This window comes from Metopolophium dirhodum, chromosome 2 (assembly GCF_019925205.1).
Source record: "Metopolophium dirhodum isolate CAU chromosome 2, ASM1992520v1, whole genome shotgun sequence".
NCBI lineage: Eukaryota > Metazoa > Arthropoda > Insecta > Hemiptera > Aphididae > Metopolophium > Metopolophium dirhodum.
In genome coordinates this window covers 29,999,152-30,008,861 of record NC_083561.1, presented here as the reverse complement: position 1 = coordinate 30,008,861, position 9,710 = coordinate 29,999,152, and positions in this window count along the sequence as shown.

Genomic DNA, 9,710 nt, shown 5'->3' with positions numbered 1-9,710 from the left:
GTCCCTAAAAGTTCAACAGTTATTATTATATTCATTTATTTTTTAAATATAAGTAGGTACATTACAAGACTAATTAAAATCACATTTTTTTTTTTTTTTTTGAACACAATGTATTAAAAATCATTAATTAATATATAATTTATGGGTATAGTACTAAATAAATTAATGAAATAAAACAAACACAACTACTATAATTATTAGTAATAATAATATATCCACGTATAAATTATTAAAATACAAAACGACAAACGAAAAACGATTCTGAGCAAAGATATCGATAACTAATAAATAATATTGAGATTAAAGTAATTTATTTTTTCGGTAGTAAATATTTTTTTATTTTCATACCATGACGCGTGTGTGAAAAATTGTTTATATTAAGTGTTTAAAATGTTAGATTTCGGTTCGGCTGATTGTCCCCCCCCCCTCACTGTTCCGCATCAATGCATCAGAAATTATTATTTATAATATTTAAATATAAACTGCATTTTCTGAATTTTCTAAAACATTGCTTTCCAAGCAAAGAATTCGTTTCATATATTATCAACGAATTGAAAAATGAAATTAGAACATTTATATGGGATAAAGTCAATATTATAAAAACTTATTAGAAAAAAATTAAATACAATTAAATAAAGGTAATTTTTTTTCTTATACTTCTATTTTTTTACGTACCCATTATGTTCGATACTATAACTTCAGTCTTCAGTCATAGAAAACAACACTTGCCAATATGGAATTACTGTCGAATTTTTTTATTTTAATATATTAAATAGCATCTGATCGACTGGATGTGCTATAATGAAACTCAAAATAATATAACGAATACACTACCTATACACTTATCTAAATTCTATTTTATATTCGTTTAAATTGGACTTTTAATTTTTCTGGCCATTTTATTAAGCTTTGTAATAATATAAGTGCATTAAATCGTATTTTTAAGGCATTTTTCTTATTTTTAATGCATTTAAATCCATATCCTATTTATAACTTAATGTTATTTTGTATATACCAATCGATTAGTGTACACAATAAAAAATATAATATTATTGATGGGTTAATAGGTTGATAACTATTATGTAGGTAGGTACAGTTTTGTACGTTCAATGTATCGTTCTTAATTCATAAAGTAGCTAAATGAGTCAAATGATTTTGTCAAGGGGTGGGGGGGGGGAGGATATGGCTGATTTTTTAACATGCACTATTTCAAGGGCTCTTAACCTAAGGGGCGCACCACTCTAAGGAGGAGTGACACAATTTTGTAAGGGGGGGGGGAACGTGAAAATGTTTAAAAAAAACACGAATTTATTTAGTTATTTTGTTATTTAGGTAATACATATTAATTAATAGGTATTTCTTAATTTTTTTTTATTATTTTATTTGAAACATTATTTTTAAATATTGGGATCAATAAAACTGTTTTTATATAATTACTACTTTATATCAATTAGAATTTGTTTATAAACCAAGTAATAAATAAATGGTTACCAAGTAAAAAAACCGTTATCTATATTATAAATTTGAATTCAATTTACCGCATTTGCGTCTAGTAGAAACAAATAAATGTTTTTTTGAAGATAATGTAAAAATATCCATCATCCATCGGTTAGGACCATATATATATTTTCTATGATTTCGACGGTGAGGTTATAATTATAAATAATCTATGGAAAATGACAATCGTTTGAGACGAACAGCGATTCCAATACGTACTCACATATTTCGTTCCATTTTGGTTATTAAGCTAAGTGCCTATTTTTATAAATGTCATTAATCTCAATACTTCCAGACTGAACTTTTGGATCGGAGATATGAAGACGGCGCTGCATTTTGCTTGGTGGAGTAGCACAGCTCTGACACTAGACAATATTATACACTCAAAGGGACCGCGTTTCACCGGAAGAATAAATAATAACGTAAGTTTTGTCCTACTACTCTGTTGACGCGATAGACCTAATGTAAATATTTATTGTCAGACAAACTTATATACCCACTAGACGTAGAGTAGTTTTTAAAATCCAGTTGTTATAGGTGTACAAAAATTAGTATATTACGAAAAATACCTTAAATTATAATACTTTGCCTACAACTGTTAATTTATTGTTATAGTAGAATAATTTTTAAAATTTGAAATCAATGATTAGGTAATGCTTTTATAAGTAGGAAGGTAGGTTTTTACACCTACCTAACAAAATAAGAAAATACATAATGATTAATGTTATTTAATATGATTTGTAAGTACATAGCAGATTATACATATCACTTGGTGACGATTATTTTTGTTTTATACGTTCTTCGTAATTCAGTTCCGTCACGATAGTTTTCGTTAAATATGAAACATACATTTTCTATGCATACAGGCATTAAATATTTGGGTTTTAAGAGAACACCTCAAACGTACGTTTTATTTTGGGGGTTTTACGGGATATACCTATAGGAAATTTTCTTCAAATTTTCACATTTCACTATTTGATATTGTGATATTATTTGTACCTAGGTTAAGTTTCTGTTTTAGAACCGATCGATATGTTACCTAGGTATATCACATTCTTTAATTTAAATTCTGGTAGTCGAGTATTGGACAAGTACCTACGTAACTTATAATTCATATCGTAATTTAATTACTAAAGAAATATAATTTCCCCAACAGTGTCTAGGGCCACCGGCAGCAGAATGCATTATAGAATGTCTATAAACTTGTGGTCTAGTATATGGTTAAAATTGGCATGCGACCAACAACTGGGGGCTTGTTCTGGAAAATTTAAATGATCTAATAAGGTTCATCTCATTATTTGAATTAAATTAATTTTTAAGCGATTGTTGTGTTAATCAATTTTTTAATTTATTTCATTCAACACACTCGTCTCAGTTTTCTAGTACCTCTGGATTTCTAGATTCCGTCACGGGGTATGTGTTTTCTTATGTCTCAGTAGGTTTTTTTTTTATTATTGTTAATTGATCAAAGGTTGTATTGCCCGAAATTTTTCAATATTTGTATTGTAATTATACTGGTATAACACTATTCCGGCTATCAATAAAGTCGTGTTAAAAATTAGAAAATTGGGAGGTATGATAATTTTTTAAGTAATTCTTTCGAGTAGGGAATTCGCTCAATGATATTTAAATATTTTCACCGATAATCAAGTACGATTACTTGTAGGTAACTAGAGACTGGGTGAATAGGAATTAGGTAGTGTGTAATATGGCGAAGATAAGGAAATGGGTCAACAGGATTTCAGAATGTTTGGTGTATGAAAGGGAAAGATGAAAAAGAAATGTAAGGTTAGGGTAGGTAATTGGAGTGAGGGTATCAGATATGAGAATAATAAGTTAGGTGTTAAGGTACAAAAGAGGATAGAATAAGAAATTAATTAATTAAGGGTAGTGTAGGTTAGTGTACATATTGTAGTGAAAACAAGAGAGAATAGGTTTAGGTGGTTCGGTCACTGTATGATAAGAGATAGTGAGAGTGGCTATAGAAGTTAGTTAATTTAGGTGGGAAATGAGGGGTGAGAAGACTGAAGAAGAGATGGATAGACAGAATACCGATCATATGGAGGTGTGGAATGAGAGTGGCTGAACCTGTATATAGCTGTGAGAGACGGGGGAAGAAAAAGTGTAAAGGTAGAATAGTTATGTTAACAATGCTGAATACGTAGGAAAAAATCTTGAATTGCAAAGGCCACTAGCTTCAACTAACCATATGTTTACTAACTAACCTTCTTATGACTCATTAGGACACTTTTCAGAATAAAAAGATCCTGAGTTAAAGGTTGCCGAACTTAAGTGTTTGATTATCAAGTTTATCCTCTGTTGACACCATGGATAGTCCACGCCTATGTTAAATACATTTGAGGCCGCGTTCCCGGAGGGGAAGGCAATTGAGGCTCCTTTATATTGATAGTCGATACTCGATATGAGTATACTTTATTTGGCCTCAATTGTTCCCCTCGAAGGACGAAGACCGCTGATAAGACCATTATGTCCTATCCATATCTTTATTATCTATGATGGAGCCATACCCAGCTCACTCGTGTTGCTGGTTGGGATGTCAGCGCACTATTTGTTTTCCATCTTTGACCCACGCGTAGCATACCAAATGTACGATTAAGAAAACACTAAAATGGTTGTGCGTGGGTCGGAGAGAGAAATAAATGGTGCGCTAAAAATCTGACATCCTCTTAAGTGTTAAATATTTGCCTGAATGTATGCACTAAAAACAGGCAAATATATGCACTGAAATATTCAAAAATATTAAAAATAATAAAATATTAAAAATAATAAAATATTCAAAAAAATACTGAATGAAAACGTTTTTATTAAAATTTTTTTAAATTAATAAATAATAATTCAAATTGGTTTACAAAAAAAATTCTTTATTTACACACTTGGTAGGAAGGTAACGGACGAACCGAAAATATAAAAACATTTTAAGAAAATAAGTATAAATACGAAGAAATCATGAAAACATGCAATTATATTAACTAACCAGAAAAAAACGCATATTGGTAACGGTGTTGTAATAATAGGGATCTCCCAAAAAAATACGTACTAATAGTTCAAACAAATCATAAAAGCCAACCTTAATAAATATTAATTTATGAAAAGTATATTAAAAAGCATTATATTATTATAAATGAAATAAAACTATCAACTATGTACCGTGACATAGATTTCTATATTTCTAGCTCCATAATTTCTGTTAAAATATTAGGAAAATGTATTAAGTACCGTAAAAGTGCTAAATTTGAGTTATTACATAAAATATTATATTCATAACAAATTATAATAGAAGGTTAGGTACTGTTATTCCACAAAAAACTAAAAAAATCATACTTGAAATCTATGTATAATATACGTATATTGTAATAAACGTTCAAATGTTTACTATAGTACATTATAAAAATTAACTTAAGTTCAATATAATACATTATAACAGGTGTTCAAATAAACATTTCATACCACAAATTTTGTTAATTCACACAGTCTCTCTTCAATTTTAAATTTTTCTTCAAATTATCTACAAAACATAAATGTTTAGTAAATTGGAAGACTTGATTAAGTATTTAATCATTTATCTAAAAGAGATGTGCCGGGTCGCCACATTACTATATCGAGGGACCATGGTGCAAGTGTCGTCCATAAATATCATAACATATATTATATTAGAAATACAAGCTTAATATTTCACTAACAGTAAATATTATAAAAAAATATTACGAAATGTACTATACTCATATTATATTATGATTGTATTAGTTACAAACTCTTGAATTAAGAGTTATGTTTGGGGATTTAATTAATTTCCTAAAAGGAAATGCCTCAAGGTTGCCTCAGTAGGTTAGGTTTACTAATTATTACTAATTATACAAAATACTGAAAATTAATGAAAACACAAATATTAGTACAATAGAGAGACTGTGCATTGATTTACAAATTTGTCTTAAATTTACTTTTTGCATAGAGAATATGAAGGTGGGCTGGGCTCTTAATATCAGAGTATGGGGGACAGGTCTGGGATTTCATATTATCATTAATAGAGACTCATTAATCGCTTTTATGTGCTTCAAATTGTTTACACGAGTGAGCTGGGTATGGCTCCATCATAGATAATATAGATATAACATAATGGATAGGACATAATAGTATATGGTAATAGTCTTACCAGCGGTCTTCGAGGGGAACTAAGGTGTCAACAATCTAAGGATCAACTTGATAATCAATCACTTATAAGTTCGGCAACCTGCAACTCAGGAACTTTTTATTCAAAGTGTCCTAATGTAATTAGTCATAAGAAGGCTAGTTTGGTAAACCTAAGGTTAGTTGAAGCTATGGTAATGATAGACGACTACAATCACTGGTCGTGAGCTTTGCGATGATCTTTTCCTACTAACTATAAAGGTATTTGATATTGCAAACATAACAATGAAAGAAAATATTTAAATATTATTAATTTGGTTATGTTAGGTTAGGTTAGAATAGGACAGTGAATTAGACGTTAACTAATTATTATAGTTTTTAACACGGTCTTAAAGACTGTCAACTAGAGTTGTACCAGTATAGTTATTAAAAACATAAATACAGCCAACATTAAATAATGATTTTTTTAACACCACAAATTATAAAATGTATTTTGAAATATAACAAAATATAATTTTTTTAGGATTTTATAAGGTTTTCAATACTTATGAGCTTTTGTAAATAGAAAATGTATAAAATCAATAGTTTTAATTTAATATATAGTATTGTGTTGTATTATCCTACTGTCAAAGAATTCTCAGGGTTTTCTTTCCACAATTTTTTACATTGTACTAAATCTAATTTTTTTCCGCACATATTTACAAAGACTAAAACAGATATCTGACTATGTTTTTATTTGCATTTAGACTTTATAGTTTGCTATTTAATATTGACTGTAGACCCAGCAAAACACAATATTATTTTAAATTAAACATTATTTTATGTCCTTTATAAATAACAATCACATAATAGAGTCCGTGCAGGACCTTTTTCTGATTTAATTTTTTTGCATCCTTCATAATTAACATTCATTTTTATACATTTTCTAATACATATATTACGGTGATACACCTCTGATCATAATAACTGTTCGTATTATTATAATGTAAACAATACCTAGTTTTTGGATTGTAGTTAATATGTATTGCAGTATTTAGCTTCCAGCGTATTCTTTTGTTTAGTGTTATTTCACACAGATTTCTCAAACAATTCTTTTTTCAATTCATTGAACTCTAGTAGATTTTTTTGTATAAATATTTTTCAAGATTAACCGGCTATACCTGGGAGTACGCTGAGTACCCGTGTACTTCTAAAGCGTGTTCCTAAAGTAAAATTTTTTCCACATTTTTTTTTTTTGTTTTCTAAAATTAATTTAACTGCAGGCTCCCTCCTTCAATTTTTTGATTCAATTGACTTGAAAATTGATAACTTGGTGCCCCATGAATAATCATTCTTTTATGAACTTAATATTTTGAATAGTTATTTCTAAACTTTTTTCCAAATTTTTTTTTTGTTTTCTAAAATCTATTTGCCTGCGGGCGCCAACCCCTCCCTTCAATTTTTTTTTCAGTACTGTAACTCTAGTCGAATATTTTGTATTGACTTGAAAATTGATAACTTGGTGCCCCATGAATAATCATTCTTTTATGAACTAAATATTTTAAATAGTTTTTTCTGTTTGTGTTTCGGGACATTTTAGTTTGAACTTCGTTATGTGTGTTGCTACTGTAAACTTTTTTCCAAATTTCTTTTTTGTTTTCTAAAATTAATTTGCCTGCGGGCGCCAACACCTCCCTTCAATTTTTTTTTTAGTACTGTAACTCTAGTTGAATATTTTGTATTGACTTGAAAATTGATAACTTGGTGCCCCATGAATAATCATAATTTTATGAACTAAATATTTTAAATAGTCTTTTCTGTTTGTGTTTCGGGACATTTTAGTTTGAACTTCGTTATGTGTGTTGCTACTGTAAACTTTTTTCCAAATTTCTTTTTTGTTTTCTAAAATCAATTTGCCTGCAGGCGCCAACACCTCCCTTCAATTTTTTTTTTATGATTTTAACTCTAGCCAATTTTTTTAAACATAGTCAATCTGGTGCCCCATGAATAATCATTCTTTAATGAACTAAATATTTTAAATAGTGTTTTCTGTTTATGTTTCGGGACATTTTAGTTTGAACTTCGTTATGTGTGTTGCTACTGTAAACTTTTTTCCAAATTTCTTTTTTGTTTTCTAAAATCAATTTGCCTGCGGGTGCCAACACCTCCCTTCAATTTTTTTTTTAGTACTGTAACTCTAGTTGAATATTTTGTATTGACTTGAAAATTGATAACTTGGTGCCCCATGAATAATCATAATTTTATGAACTAAATATTTTAAATAGTCTTTTCTGTTTGTGTTTCGGGACATTTTAGTTTGAACTTCGTTATGTGTGTTGCTACTGTAAACTTTTTTCCAAATTTCTTTTTTGTTTTCTAAAATCAATTTGCCTGCAGGCGCCAACACCTCCCTTCAATTTTTTTTTTATGATTTTAACTCTAGCCAATTTTTTTAAACATAGTCAATCTGGTGCCCCATGAATAATCATTCTTTAATGAACTAAATATTTTAAATAGTGTTTTCTGTTTATGTTTCGGGACATTTTAGTTTGAACTTCGTTATGTGTGTTGCTACTGTAAACTTTTTTCCAAATTTCTTTTTTGTTTTCTAAAATCAATTTGCCTGCGGGTGCCAACACCTCCCTTCAATTTTTTTTTTAGTACTGTAACTCTAGTTGAATATTTTGTATTCACTTGAAAATTGATAACTTGGTGCCACATGAATAATCATTCTTTAATGAACTTAATATTTTGAATAGTTTTTTCTAAATATTTCCCAAATTTTTTTTTGTTTTCTAAAATCTATTTGCCTGCGGGCGCCAACCCCTCCCTTCAATTTTTTTTTTTTTAGTACTGTAAGTCTAGTTGAATATTTTGTATTGCCTTGAAAATTGATAACTTGGTGCCCCATGAATAATAATTCTTTAATGAACTAAATATTTTGAATAGTTTTTTCTAAATTTATTTCCAATTTTTTTTTTTGTTTTCTAAAATCTATTTGCCTGCGGGCGCCAACACCTCCCTTCAATTTTTTTTTTTATGATTTTAACTCAAGCCAATTTTTTTAAACATTGTCAATCTGGTGCCCCATGAATAATCATTCTTTAATGAACTAAATATTTTAAATAGTGTTTTCTGTTTATGTTTCGGGACATTTTAGTTTGAACTTCGTTATGTGTGTTGCTACTGTAAACGTTTTTCCAAATTTCTTTTTTGTTTTCTAAAATCAATTTGCCTGCGGGCGCCAACACCTCCCTTCAATTTTTTTTTTAGTACTGTAACTCTAGTTGAATATTTTGTATTGACTTGAAAATAACTTAGTGCCCCATGAATTCTTTAATGATCTAAATATTTTGAATAGTTTTTTCTGTTTATGTTTCGGGACATTTTAGTTTGAACTTCGTTATGTGTGTTGCTACTGTAAATTTTTTTCCAAATTTTTTTTTTGTTTTCTATAAGCTATTTGCCTGCGGGCGCCAACCCCTCCCTTCAATTTTTTTTTCAGTTCTGTAACTCTTGTTGAATATTTTGTATTGACTTGAAAATTGATAACTTGGTGCCCCATGAATTATCATTCTTTTATGAACTAAATATTTTAAATAGTTTTTTCTGTTTATGTTTCGGGACATTTAAGTTTGAACTTCGTTATGTGTGTTGCTACTGTAAACTTTTTTCCAAATTTCTTTTTTGTTTTCTAAAATTAATTTGCCTGCGGGCGCCAACACCTCCCTTCAATTTTTTTTTTTAGTACTGTAACTCTAGTTGAATATTTTGTATTGACTTGAAAATAACTTAGTGCCCCATGAATTCTTTAATGATATAAATATTTTGAATAGTTTTTTCTGTTTATGTTTCGGGACATTTTAGTTTGAACTTCGTTATGTGTGTTGCTACTGTAAACTTTTTTCCAAATTTCTTTTTTGTTTTCTAAAATTAATTTGCCTGCGGTCGCCAACACCTCCCTTCAATTTTTTTTTTTAGTACTGTAACTCTAGTTGAATATTTTGTATTGACTTGAAAATAACTTAGTGCCCCATGAATTCTTTAATGATATAAATATTTTGAATAGTTTTTTCTGTTTATGTTTC